The sequence below is a fragment of the Equus przewalskii genome, chromosome X (assembly GCF_037783145.1).
Source record: "Equus przewalskii isolate Varuska chromosome X, EquPr2, whole genome shotgun sequence".
Taxonomy (NCBI): Eukaryota; Metazoa; Chordata; class Mammalia; order Perissodactyla; family Equidae; genus Equus; species Equus przewalskii.
In genome coordinates, this window is record NC_091863.1 from 11809688 (window position 1) to 11822686 (window position 12999).

Genomic DNA, 12999 nt, shown 5'->3' on the forward strand with positions numbered 1-12999 from the left:
AAGCTGAGTTGGAGGATTGTGATTGGTGCATGTTAGATTTCCTTGAAAGGTTTTTCCCATAAGTGCGGGCTGATTCAGGTTTAGATTTGTGACTTGGGCCAGGCCACTGGGGAGGCCTCCATTTGTGGCTCCTGATATACAAATTAACTTTATCATTACCGAGTCCTTCTCCACCTATCAACTCCCTTAACACACCTTCCTTAACTTTCTAGTCATTTCTTGTTCTATCAAAACCCAAGTTTGGGGCAACTTCAGGCTGTAAGCTCCTTGAGGCTTGTCTTATTTGTCACTGGAACATGGTACTTGATAAATATGGTTTGAATGAATGAGTGGCTGAATGGCTAATGGAGAGAGCCCTTCCCCCAGGATTGCCCATTCAGAGATTTCTGGACAGAGAAGAAAGCTGGTTATAACCTCTTCAATTTTTTTTCCTGGACGCAGAATTGTAAATAGAGGGAACAAGGATAGCAGAGTGATCCCAGAGCACAGGGCTGCAACCAGAATTTCAGTCTAAGTGGGGGTGGTGTCAGGTCTGGCCCTAGAAAGCAAGAGTGCACTGGGTGCCTAGGAAAGGCCTTTGGGAGGAGGCATCAGGAAATAGAGGATTGCTGCTCACTCCACACATCTGCCTAGCATTTAAGGTCGGCTGAGGAAGGAACAAGGTTTTCCAGGCCCGGTTAGAGGACTTGAAAACTGGCTGGAAGGAACATGGTCCTGTGACCCATCTACCAGTTGTGTTTCCCCACTAAACCACTAGATTGCTGCTCATCAAGTCGTGGTGTTTGGAGCTAGGAGAAATCTGAGGAAAGTCACTTTTTAGATAAGGACCATGGGTCCGCAGCCTCATTTCATTATACAAATGCCACGGGACCAAGCTCTGGGGCCTAAGAGGGTTTCTCTGGAGGCCTGGGCACCTTCTGCAAGTGCATCCTGAGGTTCCAGGGACCAAGCCTCACGGGTCAAAGAATGAAGGGGATATGGCACGCACAGTAGGGCGAGGACGAGACAGAGTGCACCTAGCTTTCCTGCAATGGGATGGGGGTGGCCACAGTGGATTGCAAAGATGTGGCATGGGCAGAGAGTGGGAGATAGACCAGTGGGGAAGGGCATGGCTGGACCAGAGGGGCATGAACAGTGGGTGTGAATGGGGCGGGACTATAGTGGGTCGGGAGGGACTATTGACAAGCACAGAGGCTAACCAGGGGAGTGACCTTGGAGGGAGAGGAATGGTGGATACAGGAGGGAATGTGGTTAGCACTGAGTTCATTTGCCATGGCCCAGCCAATAGGGGCATGATGCAGGTGGAGAACAAGGGTGTGGCCTTTACTGAAGGGGTGTGGCAGGTTGGGAGGGGGCTTGTTTATGACAGAGCACCGAAAGCAAGGCCCTAGATAGAGATGTGCTCACAGCTGAGCTTGGAAGACTTTTAGCCTGGCCAAAATAAGAGTGTATTGGGAGGTAGGAAGTGACCAGGTGGGAACAAAAGGAACTTTGCTAGACACGGCGATGGTAGAGGTGGGGCCTGAACAAGAAGTACGTGGTCAAGTGGACCTGAGGAGTATGGCTTTGAACTTATGGGCATGGCCATACAGAATTGCATAGATGCGTTGAGGCAACAGCTGGAGACCAGAGAGACGTTGAGGGGAGTGGGGGGGCGGGGGAGACATGAGGAAGGGTTGCCCAGATGGAGTGCAGGAGCATAGCCATATCAGGAGGGATATTGCTCATGCAGGAAGGTCAGGAGAAGCCTAGAGACCATTTACCTATACATCCCACAATATCTTGTCTTTCCTACAATTCCTTGTCTCTCCTGAAAGGCTCTGCATCTCCCACTATTCCTTATTCTCACCCACAGTTCTCCATTGTCACTCACAATCCTCTGTTCTCTCCCACAATGCTCCTTTCTCCCTCATAATTCCTTCTCCCACATCTCTGTTTGCACCCATAATTACATGTTTCTCTTGCCAATTTTTTTACCATCTTTTTTTTAATTGAGGTATAATTGACATATAATATTGTATTAGTTTCAGGTGTACAACATAATGGTTCCATATGTGTATATATTGTGAAATCACCACAATAAGTCTTGTTAACATCTGTCCCCATACATACTTACAAATTTTTTTTCTTGTGATAAAGGACTTTTAAGATCTACTCTCTTGGCAACTTTCAAATATGTAATACAATATTATTAACTATAGTCACCATGCTGTACATTACATCCCCAGGACATTTATTTAATAACTGGAAGTTTGTACCTTTTGACCACCTTCACTGATTTCACCTACCCTTCACTCCTGCCTCTGGCAACCACCAATCTGTGCTCTGTATCTATGAGCTTGGGTTTTTGTTTTTCAGATTCCACATATAAGTGAGATCATGTGATATATTTTTTTTTTTAAAGATTTTGTTTTTTTAGTTTTTCTCCCCAAAGCCCCCCGGTACATAGTTGTATATTCTTCGTTGTGGGTCCTTCTAGTTGTGGCATGTGGGACGCTGCCTCAGCGTGGTTTGATGAGCAGTGCCATGTCCGCGCCCAGGATTCGAACCAACGAAACACTGGGCCGCCTGCAGCGGAGCGCGGGAACTTAACCACTCGGCCACGGGGCCAGCCCCTAGATCATATGATATTTGTGTTTCTCTGCCTGACTTATTTCATGTAGCATAATGCCCTCAACGTCCATTCATGTTGTCACAAATGCCAAGATTTCATTCTCTTTTTATGGCTGAATAATACTCCATTGTGTATGTATATATAGATATATCTCACATCTTCTTTATCCATTCATACACTGATGGATATTTATGTTGTTTCCATATCTCAGCTACTGTAAATAATTCTGCAGTGAACATGGGGGTGCACTTATCTTTTCAAATTAGTCTTTTCATTTTCTTCGGATAAATACCCAGAAGTGGAATTGCTGGAGCATATGGTAGTTCTATTTTTAATTTTTTGAGGAACCTCCATACTGTTTTCCATACTGGCTGCACTCTAACATTCCCACTAACAGTGCACACAGGTTCCCTTTTCTCCACATCCTCTCCAACGCTTGTTATTTCTTGCCTTTTGGATAATAGCCATTCTAACAGCTGTGAGGTGATAATCTCATTGTGGTTTGGATTTGTCTATCCCTGATGATTTAGTGATGTTGAACATCTTTTCATGTACCTGTTGGCCATCTGTATGTCTTCTTTGGAAAAATATCTATTCACATCCTCTGCCCCATTTTTAATCAAGATTGCCTTTTTGCTATTGAGTTGTATGAGTTTTTTATATCTTTTGGATATTAACCCCTTATCAGGTATATGATTTGCAAATATTTTCTCCCATTTGATAGGTTGCCTTTTCATTTTGTTGCTGATTTCCTGTGCTGTGCAGAAGTTTTTTTGTTCGATGTAGTCCCACTTGTTTAGCTTTGCTTTTGGAGTCAGATCCAAAAAATCACTGCCAAAACTGACGTGAAGGAGCTTACTGCCCATGTTTTCTTCTGGGAGTTTTATGGTTTCAGGTCTTACCTCCGAGCCTTTAATCCATTTTGAGTTAATTCCAGTTTCATTCTTTTGCATGTGGCTGTCCGGTTTTCCCAACACCGTTTATTGATGAGACTGTGCTTTTCCCAGTGAATATTCTTGGGTCCTTTGTTGAAAATTAATTGACCATATATGCATGGGTTAATTTCTGGGCACTCTATTCTGTTCCCTTGATCTATGTGTCAGTTTTTATGCCAATACCATGCTGTTTTGCTTACTATAGTTGTGTAATACAGTTTGAAATCAGGAATTGTGATGCCTCCAGCTTTATTTTCTTTCTCAAGATTGCTTTGGCCGTTTAGAGTCTTTGCAATTCCATGCAAATTTTAGGATTGTTTGTTCTATTTCTGTGAAAAATGCCAGTGGAATTTTGATAGGAATTGTACTGAATCTGTAGATTGCTTTGAGGAGTATGGACATCTTAACAATATTAATTCTTTCAATCCATGAGCACAGAATATCTTTCCAATTATTGTGTCTTCTTCGATTTCTTTCGTCAATGTCTTATAGTTTTCAGTGTATACATGTTTCAATTCTTTGCTTAAATTTATTCCTAGGTATTTTATTCTTTTTGATGCAATTGTATTCTTAATTTTCTTTCTGGTATTTCATTGCTAGCATATAGAAATGCAACTGATTGGGCTGGCCCCGTGGCTGAGTGGTTAAGTTCATGTGCTCTGCTTCAGTGGTCCAGGGTTTTGCAGTTCGAATCCTGGGCTCGGACATGGCACTGCTCATCAAGCCATGCTGAGGTGGCATCCCACATGCCACAACTAGAAGGACCCACAACTAAATATACACAACTATGTACTGGGGGTTTGGGAGAAAAAGGGAAAAAAAAGAACAGCAACTGATTTTTGTATGTTGATTTACTGAATTCAGTTATTAATTGTTCAGTTATTCAGTGCAGTTATTTATTAATTAATTAGTTATTATTCATTAATTAGGTATTAATTGTTCCGTTGTTCAGTATTCAGTTATTAATTTTAACAGTTTTTTGGTGGAGTGTTTAGAGTTTTCTATATATAATATATCATCTGCAAATAGTGACAGCTTTAATGTAATTCTTCCTTTCCAATTTGGATGCGTTTTATTTCTTTTTCTTGCCTAATAGCTCTGTCTAAGACTTTCAATAAAAGGACATTGCCACTATGTTGAATAAAAGTGGCGAGAGTGGGCATTCTTGTCTTGTTCCTGGTTTTAGAGGAAAACCTTTCAGCTTTTCACTGTTGAGTATGATGTTAGCTGTGGGCTTGTCATATATGGCCTTTCTTATGTTGAGGTACATTCCCTCGATACACACTTTGTTGAGAGTTTCTATTACAAATGGATGTTAAATTTTGTCAAATGCTTTTTTTTCATCTATTGAGATGGTCATATGATATTTATCCTTTGTTTTATTAACGGGTGTATTGCATTGATTTGCAGATGTTGAACCATCTTTGCATCCTTGAAATAAATCCCACTTGATTGTGGTGTATAATCCTTTTAATGTATTGTTGAATTCAGGTTAATATTTTGTTGAGGATTTTTGTATCTATGTTCATCAGGTATATTGGCCTGTAATTTTCTTTTCTTGTCATGTCCTTGTCTGGTTTTGGTATCAAGTAAATGCTGGTCTTGTGAAATGAGTTTGGAAATGTTCCTTCCTCTTCTGTTTTTTGGAAGAGTTTGAGAAGGATTGGTTATTAATTCTTCTTTGAATCTTTGGTAGAATTCACTAGTGGAGCTGTCTGGTTTTGGACTTTTGTTTGTTGGGAAGTTTTTGACTACTAATTCAATCTCCTTACTAGTAATCAGTCTATTCACATTTTCTATTTCTTCATGATTCAGTTGTGGATGGTTGTGTTTCTAAAAATTTATCCATTTCTTCTAGGTTGTCCAATTTGTTGTCATATAATTGTTCATAATAGTCTCTTATGATCCTTTATATTCTTGTGTATCAGTTGTAACATCTCTTTCATTTCTAATTTCATTTATTCAAGCCTTCTCTCTTTTTTTTCTTGATAAGTCTAGCTAAAGGTTTGTCAATTTTGTTGATCTTTTCAAAGAACTAGCTCTTAGTTTCATTTATCTTTTCTATTGTCTTTTTAGTCTCTATTTCATTTATTTCTGTTCTGATCTTTGTTATTTCCTTCCTTTTATTAACTTTAGGCTTTATTTGTTCTTCTTTTTCTAGTTCCTTGAGGTGTAAACTTAGGCTGTTTGAGATCTTTCCTGTTTCTTGAGGTGAGCATTTATCACTATGAACTTCCCTCTTAGAATGGCTTTTGCTGCATCCCATAAATTTTGGTATGTTGCACAGTCATGCATTCTGAGAAATACATCATTAGGCAATTGTGTCATTGTGCAAACATCATAGATTGTACTTACACAAACCTACAGGGGATAGCCTACTATACACCTAGGCTATATGGTATTAATCTCATGGGACCACCATTGTATATGTGGTCTGCCATTGACTGAAACATTGTTATGCAGCACATGACAATATTTCTGTTTTCATTTGTCTCAAGGTATTTTTTTCTTTTTTGATTTCTTCACTGACCCATTGGTTGTTCTCTCCAGCAATTCTTTTTTTTTGTCTTCTTCTTTATCTCCCCAAATCCCCCCTGGTACATATTGTATATCTTAGTTGCAGGTCCTTCTAGTTGTGGCATGTGGGACGCTGCCTCAACGTGGCCTGACGAGTGGTGCCATATCCGTGCCCAGGATCTGAACCAGTGAAACCGTAGGCTGTCACAGCAGAGCATGCAAACTTAACCAATTGGCCACGGGGCTGGCTCCTCTCCAACAATTCTTAGTAGCCAGTAAGTAAGAGGTGTAGCTATGACATAGTGTGGGGGTGTGGCCATGGACAGCCACTGTGTCTGGCCCCAGCAAGAGAGGCATTGTGTGGCAGGAGTAGAGTGGCCTAGGAGGGAGGGATACCACTCAGACAGTGATGGCATGGGCAGAATGTGAGAGGCATAGGCCCTGTGGGAAAGGAGGGTAGAAGAGCAGGAAGCGAATTCTCTTTCTGCCACAATTCCATTTTCCCTCTCAAATTTCCTGTCTCTCCCACAGTTCTCTGTACTAACCCACAAGTTTGTTTTCTCCCACAATTCTCTTGTTCTTTCATAGTTCTGTTTTCTCCCACAATCCTCTATGCTCTCCCACAATCCTCTTGTTTTCCAATAATTCCTCATGCTTTCCCATAATGCTGTCCTTCTCCCACAATCCTCAGGGCTGTCCCACAATCCATCAGTGCTCTCTAATAATCCTCCTTGCTCTCCCACAATCCTCTGTACTCTCCCACAATGCTACCTTTCTCCCACGATCCTCTATGCTTTCCCACAGTCCCCTTTGCTCTGCCATAATTCTGTTTTCACCCACAATCCCTTCTGCTTTCCTAGAATACTCTGTGCTCTACCACAATCCTTCATTATCTCCCACAATTCTCTTTCCCCCCATAATTCCATGTCTTTCCCATAATTCTCCCTGGTGGGTAGGTTAGGGTCTTGGCTATGATAAGTGGAAGGGTGTGGCCATGGATAACTGTGGTGTGTGGCCATAACAGGACAGGCATTCAAGGTACACTGTGTGGTCATGAAGGAGCAAAATTGGTATGACATAGGAAAGAGGGCGTGACTCAACTTTAGGGCATGGCCAAAAGGTGAAGAATGGCCCTGAAGGAGGAGGATGGGTAGAGTAGGGAATGAATTCTCTCTCTCTCCCACAATACCTTATTTTTCCCACAATTCCTTGTCTCTCCCACAATTCTGTTTTCTCCCATAATACTTTGTTATCTCCCACAATTTTCCTGCTCTCCCACAATTCCCCATGCTCCCCCACAATGCTATGGCTCTCCCACAATCCTCTGTACTCTCCCACAATCCTCCGTGCTCTCCTGCAATCCTTGTGTCTAGGTTTCCCCCACAATTCTATTTTCTCCCAGAATTTTCTCTTCTCTCCAAAAATGCTCCATTTTCTCCCACAATTACCTATCTTTCCCAGAGTTTTCTCCCATAATATTATGTCTCCTGCAATTCCCTGTGGTTCCTAGGTAAGAGGCATGGCTATGATGAAGCATAGCATGGCCCTGAATGAAGAGTGAGGTGCCATGAAAATGCCTGGGGGAATGGTCATAGTGGGAGAGGTAGATTGGCAGCTTTCTGGGCCATGGTGCTCATGGAGGAGCAAAGATGGCAAAGCAGAAGAGGCAGGGCAAACAGAGGGTGAATTCTCATTCTCTCCAACAATACTTTGCCTTCCCATAGTTCCCTCTCTCCCAAAATTCCCTGCATCTCACATATTTCTGTTCTCATCTACAATTCTGTTTTATCCCACACTCCTCCATGTTGTCACACAATCCTTGCTTTTCTCCCATAATTCTCTATTTCAAATCTTCTATTTCCTCTCACAGTGCTCCTTTCCCACAATTTCCTGTCTCTCCCACAGTTCTCTGTTCTCTCCCATAATTGTGTGCTTCCCATAATTCTTTGTGGTGTCTTGGTAGTGGGCATGTCTATTAAGGCACACAGGAGGTGTGGCTCTGGCAGTAGCTGTGTAATCACCACATTGATCAGAGGCCTTAGCTTGCTGAAATAAGAGGGAAAAAGACATGGCCTAGATGGAATGTTAGGAGCTTGCCCAGGCTGTAGTGGTCAAGGTGGAGCACAGGGATTGTCTGGGAAAAGGAGGAGCATGGTAGGGAGGAGGGATGAGTAGCGACTCATATGAGAATGGTTTGGTCAGGTGGAATAGACGGGCATGACTCTAGAGTGATGGGAACGGCCACAAAGGAGCATAGGGGCAGCCAAGGGAATGTCCTGAGTCTGAGAGGCATGGGGGGCTGGGGTGACTAGAACTGAGCTCAGGTGGCAAGACCAAGGTGTAAGGGGCCAATTCTCAGTCTCTCCCACAATACCTTGTGTATCAGTCAGGGTTCTCCAGAGAAACAGAACCAACAGGATATATATAGGAAGCTGGGTACCTGAGGGTTACTGTATATATTGAACCAATTTGCTGTTTTCCTGTTTAACTTGAGAGGTGACTCAGGGGTCTCGAGGAGTTGTGAGCTTGTTTTCCAGAGCATTTGTGAGCTCGTTTTGCAGAAGAAAGAGAATGTCTTTGGGGAGGTTGCAATCACCTAATGACTGGCCCTCAGGTGGCTGGCCCTCTACAGCCGCTGAAGCCCAGAAGTCAGATTGCCCAGGGGCTTATTGGGAGTGACCCTTGTGTTTCCCCCAGGCTCATCCTGCCAAGACCCTTGGCTCTATAGAGCCCCCTCTCAGAAAGCCCCCCGCTTTCTGTTCTTGGGGAGGCGAATTTGAGTGAACCCAGGCTCCCACCTACTCGTTTTGGCCAATTCAAATAAATCTTTCTCCATCTCCAAGCACCAACGTCTCAGTGTTTGGCTTGCTGTGCATTGGGCACATGAACTTGAGATTAAGAGGCTCAGTATCATATATTTATATATGTGGAGAGATCTATTTTAAGGAATTGGCTCAAACGATTGCGGAGGCTCAGTAAGTCCAATATCTTCAGGGTAGGCTGGTAGGCTGGAGACTTAGGGAAGAGTTGAGTTCAGTCCAAACACAGTTGGCTGGCAGAATTCTTCCAGGGAGGGTTAGTCTTTGTTCTATTAAGGCTTTCAATTGATTGGATGGTGCCTACCTGTATTATGGAGGGTAATCTGCTTTACTCAAAATCCACTGATTTAAATGTTAATCTCATCCCCCTAAAAGACCACCTTCATAGAAACATCTAGAATAATGTTTGACCAAATATCTGAGTACTGTGGCCCCACCAAGTTGACACATAATATTAACCATCAAACCTTGTCTCCCAAAATTTCTTGTCTCTCCTACAATTCTCTGTTCTTGCCCACAATCTTTCATTCTCCCCCAGAGTTTCTCCTCTCTCTCACAATTTTCCATTCTCTCCCACAATTCCCTCTCTTATCATTCTTTCCTATCCCACAATTATTTGTCTTCCACAATTCTTCCTTTATTCACAAAATTCCCCATTCTTTCCTATACTTTTCCATTCTCTGCTACAATTATCCATTCTCTCCCACAATTTTCTGTTCTCTCCTACAATTGTTTATTATAGCAAGTGATGAAAAATCTTGTAATTGTGTCTCAAAGTGTGTATTTCTATCTGCCTATGAGTTTCCTGAAGATGGAAAAAATATAAATACATAATATATAAAATATATTATACATAATATACATAAAATATACATACATATACATATACATTTTATGTATAAAAATACATAAAAACATAATACATAAGCATTACATAACATTGTATATTTTTATCCTCTATATCAGTGCTACTCAAAATGTGTCCCATCAGCAGGGGCCAGTTCTCACACTGTCACCAATCTAGGATTAGAAGAGGACCCTGCCCCAGAAGAGAAAACAACTCATTGCTTCCTTCATCAAGAAAGCCTTGCTATGAAAATTTTTAAAAGTCGTCCTAACTAAACACTGTGCTAGTGACATATCAGATTTACATTCTAGTTCAAGCTAATCAACAAATCTTGAACAGCATCATTCATTCAGCAATATTTACGGAGCATCTCCTGCTGTGCCAGGTACTGTGTTCAGTGCTGCGAATACAAAGTTGAACAAACTGGTCAAAGTCCCTGCTCCTATGGAATTTACATTCTAGTAAACAACCAACCAACAAACAATCCAATATACAAACAGATAAAGAAATAATTTCGAATCGTGAGACACACCACGAGGAAAATGAAACAGATAATGCAATAGAGATGGAGAGGTGGGGCTGCTACTCAAAGTGCCTTCCATGGAACATCAGGTTTGCATCTCCTGGAAGTTTGCTTGAATGCAGACTCTCAGGTCACATCCCAGAACCACTGAGTCAGAGTCTGTACTATAACGTGATCTCTGTGCCCAGGACAGATTGAGAGGCTCTGGATACAACTTCAGATATGGTTGTGAGGAAAGATATCTCTAAAGAGATGACATTGTAGCTGAGAACTGAATGATGAGAAAAACCCAGCCTTGTAAAGCTAGGCAAAGAGTGATCCAAACAATGAGAACAGCAAAGGAAAATGTTCTGAGATGGGAATGGACAGGAGAGGACCAGTGTGGGTTGGTCAGAGTGAGATAGAGACCTTGAACTCTCTACTGTAGGATATTTATCAAAAGCCCTATAATGAGAATTGTTGATTTGGAGTAACTACACAAAAGCCCTGCATGCAACCTCTCTATTTCTATACATCAGAGATACCAGATAGGTTTTTGCACACAGCCACTCACCCATCCTGCATCCATGACAGACGTTGTTAATCAATCAGAGAACTTTTTCCTTCTGAGCCTAGACAAAGCCGCAAAACTCAACATAGTTATTCAGACAGCCACTACAAATAGCTCAAAGTTGACATATGAACTGAAACCTATTTGCCATCCTGGGGAAGGATTATCAAATGTGACCCTGGATTAAGCCAGACCATTGAGGGCCTATGTACTTGGATGAATAGAAACATTTTGATGGTTCATGGAGTTGATTTAATGCACTGTGCTTTGTGATTGTGCCAACAGCTCACATTTGAAGGGCCCCGTGTTTAACTCCTGATGACACTTCTTTCCCACTGAGCTCACTACATCATCTATATGAGGAAACAGGATTTCTCTCAGGGCTAAAATTCAAGAAAAACTGTTTCTGAAAAAACAAAAGGTTGATTTTGATCTTGTGAACACTGAAAAACCTTAAAATGATTGCTATTTCCTCTTTTCTATTTTCTATTTCCTCATTCAAAAGCTTAGGGGCAAATCTTTGGCCCACCTTGAACAACTGTTTTGGATCTGATGGCCTGCATACTTCACTGCTATTCTTATCGTTGGGTGTGTTATTCTCCTTTAGCTTTCCCTTCCCTGGGTACTTCAACTATTTCTTTAATCCAGGAATGTCTGTATTTTAGTAAGCTGCCTCAAATCATCTGTGGAAGGAGGTGAGGTAGAACTAACCATGTAAAAATCAACTCAGCAGTTTATACAGGCTGTATTTGGACCAATTTCTGTGAATTTATTTTTCAGGCAAAAATGACTGACAGTTGAAACATTTTATAAATGAGGCAGGGTTCTCAGGGTCAGGGTGAGCTTAATAAGAGTGTTCAGTTGAAACATGTTCTTTTCTCTGTGTTCCTTCTAGCGCAACATTTTGAATATTCCCACTATCTTCAAGCCAGAAATGGAATGGAGGGTGGGAAGAGAAGAAAAAGTAACTATGCTATCATAAAACTTTTATTGTTGGCATCTGAAGAAAAAAGTAGTAAATCTTACTGCTAGGAAAGGAGAAATGTTATCATCCTATACCAGTGAAAGAGTAGCTATTGAATGAAGATTTGTTGAGAAGTTACTATGTAAAGAAGTGTGCTAAGTCCTATAAAAGTGGCTTCTATGTTTTCCACCCAAAAATATTCCTACTAATCAAATCAAGAAATACTTTTCCACCCATCAACCCCTTGCCACATCTTCTCTAACTTGCTCATCATTTATTGTCACATCCAAACCCGAGCGGAGCGCAGGGGCGTAACCAAAGCGGAGGGGCGGGCCCACGCAGAGCTCAGGGGCGAGGCCCGGGTGAGGGGCCTGGCTGTGGAGGGAGGGGCGTGGCCAGGGCAGCACGTAAGGACGTGGAGGGAGCTTGGCCCTGTCATATGGGAGAGGCCTAGATGGGTGGGGCGTGGCCCAGGCTGCGGGGTGTGACCAGGGGCGTGGCTATGATGGCAGAACGGGCAAGCCGCGGGTACCGGGACTGGAGCGAACCTTAAGGTTCGTGCTCTGCGGAAGCCCTCAGGTAAGGGCGGGCCGAGTGGAGTGGGGGCCACAGCGCGGAGAGGCTGACTCGGGGAGGGCTGGGACCCTTCTCACACTCTGCCGTCCTGCCACGCCAGGTCTCAAAGCCGGGACAGCTGTTGGTCCTGCGAGCCGGGATCCCCACGGGGCGCCCAGGGGAATAGGGAATCCAGTAGGTCATCGCCCCCGTGCTCCTGGCAGCCCTCTTTTGCTATGGGAGTCACCAAACAGATAGCTGCACCTCCTTTAGGGTTATTTGCACTTGATGGGAAAACAGCTGTCCTGGGGAGTTTGTCGCGGGGGGCGGGGGGCGTGTGGGCAGTTCCTTAGGAGGGAGTGTTGTTACGGGTGGTTGGCTGTGAATAACTCAAGAAAGTCCAGCCTGCTGTGAAATAGCTGGAGACAGGGCTAAAGGCTACAAATCTGAGATTGCAGTTCTAGAAACTAAGGCGCGGCAAGCGAGACTTGGGTCTGCCTTGTATTTCTAAGCCTGCCTCTGACTATGCCAGGGTCTGTGGATGGAGTCACAGCCTCACCCAAGGCAGGGAATCAGCATCACAGCTGTGTCACGTGGACAAATCTGAGCCTTCCTCATTCCGCAATTCCTTCTGGTCTTTTTGTTTTGTGCCCCGCCCCAGAACTGGGGGAGACT

At 43.0% G+C, this 12999-nt stretch overlaps 1 protein-coding gene across 3 annotated transcripts in view; it reads left to right on the forward strand.

Annotated features, from left to right (window-relative positions):
• Positions 1–12110: 12110 nt before the first annotated feature.
• The window catches only part of LOC103543111 (carbonic anhydrase 5B, mitochondrial), a 38759-nt gene continuing 37870 nt past the window's right edge, over positions 12111–12999 (forward strand). Inside the window, exon 1 of one of the 3 annotated variants that reach the window (XM_070603758.1) lies at positions 12111–12348. The gene's annotated coding sequence lies outside the window, so the exon portion shown is untranslated. Of the gene's footprint in view, positions 12369–12999 lie in introns of all 3 variants that reach the window. The other 2 variants (XM_070603759.1, XM_070603760.1) reach the window with 2 other exon arrangements.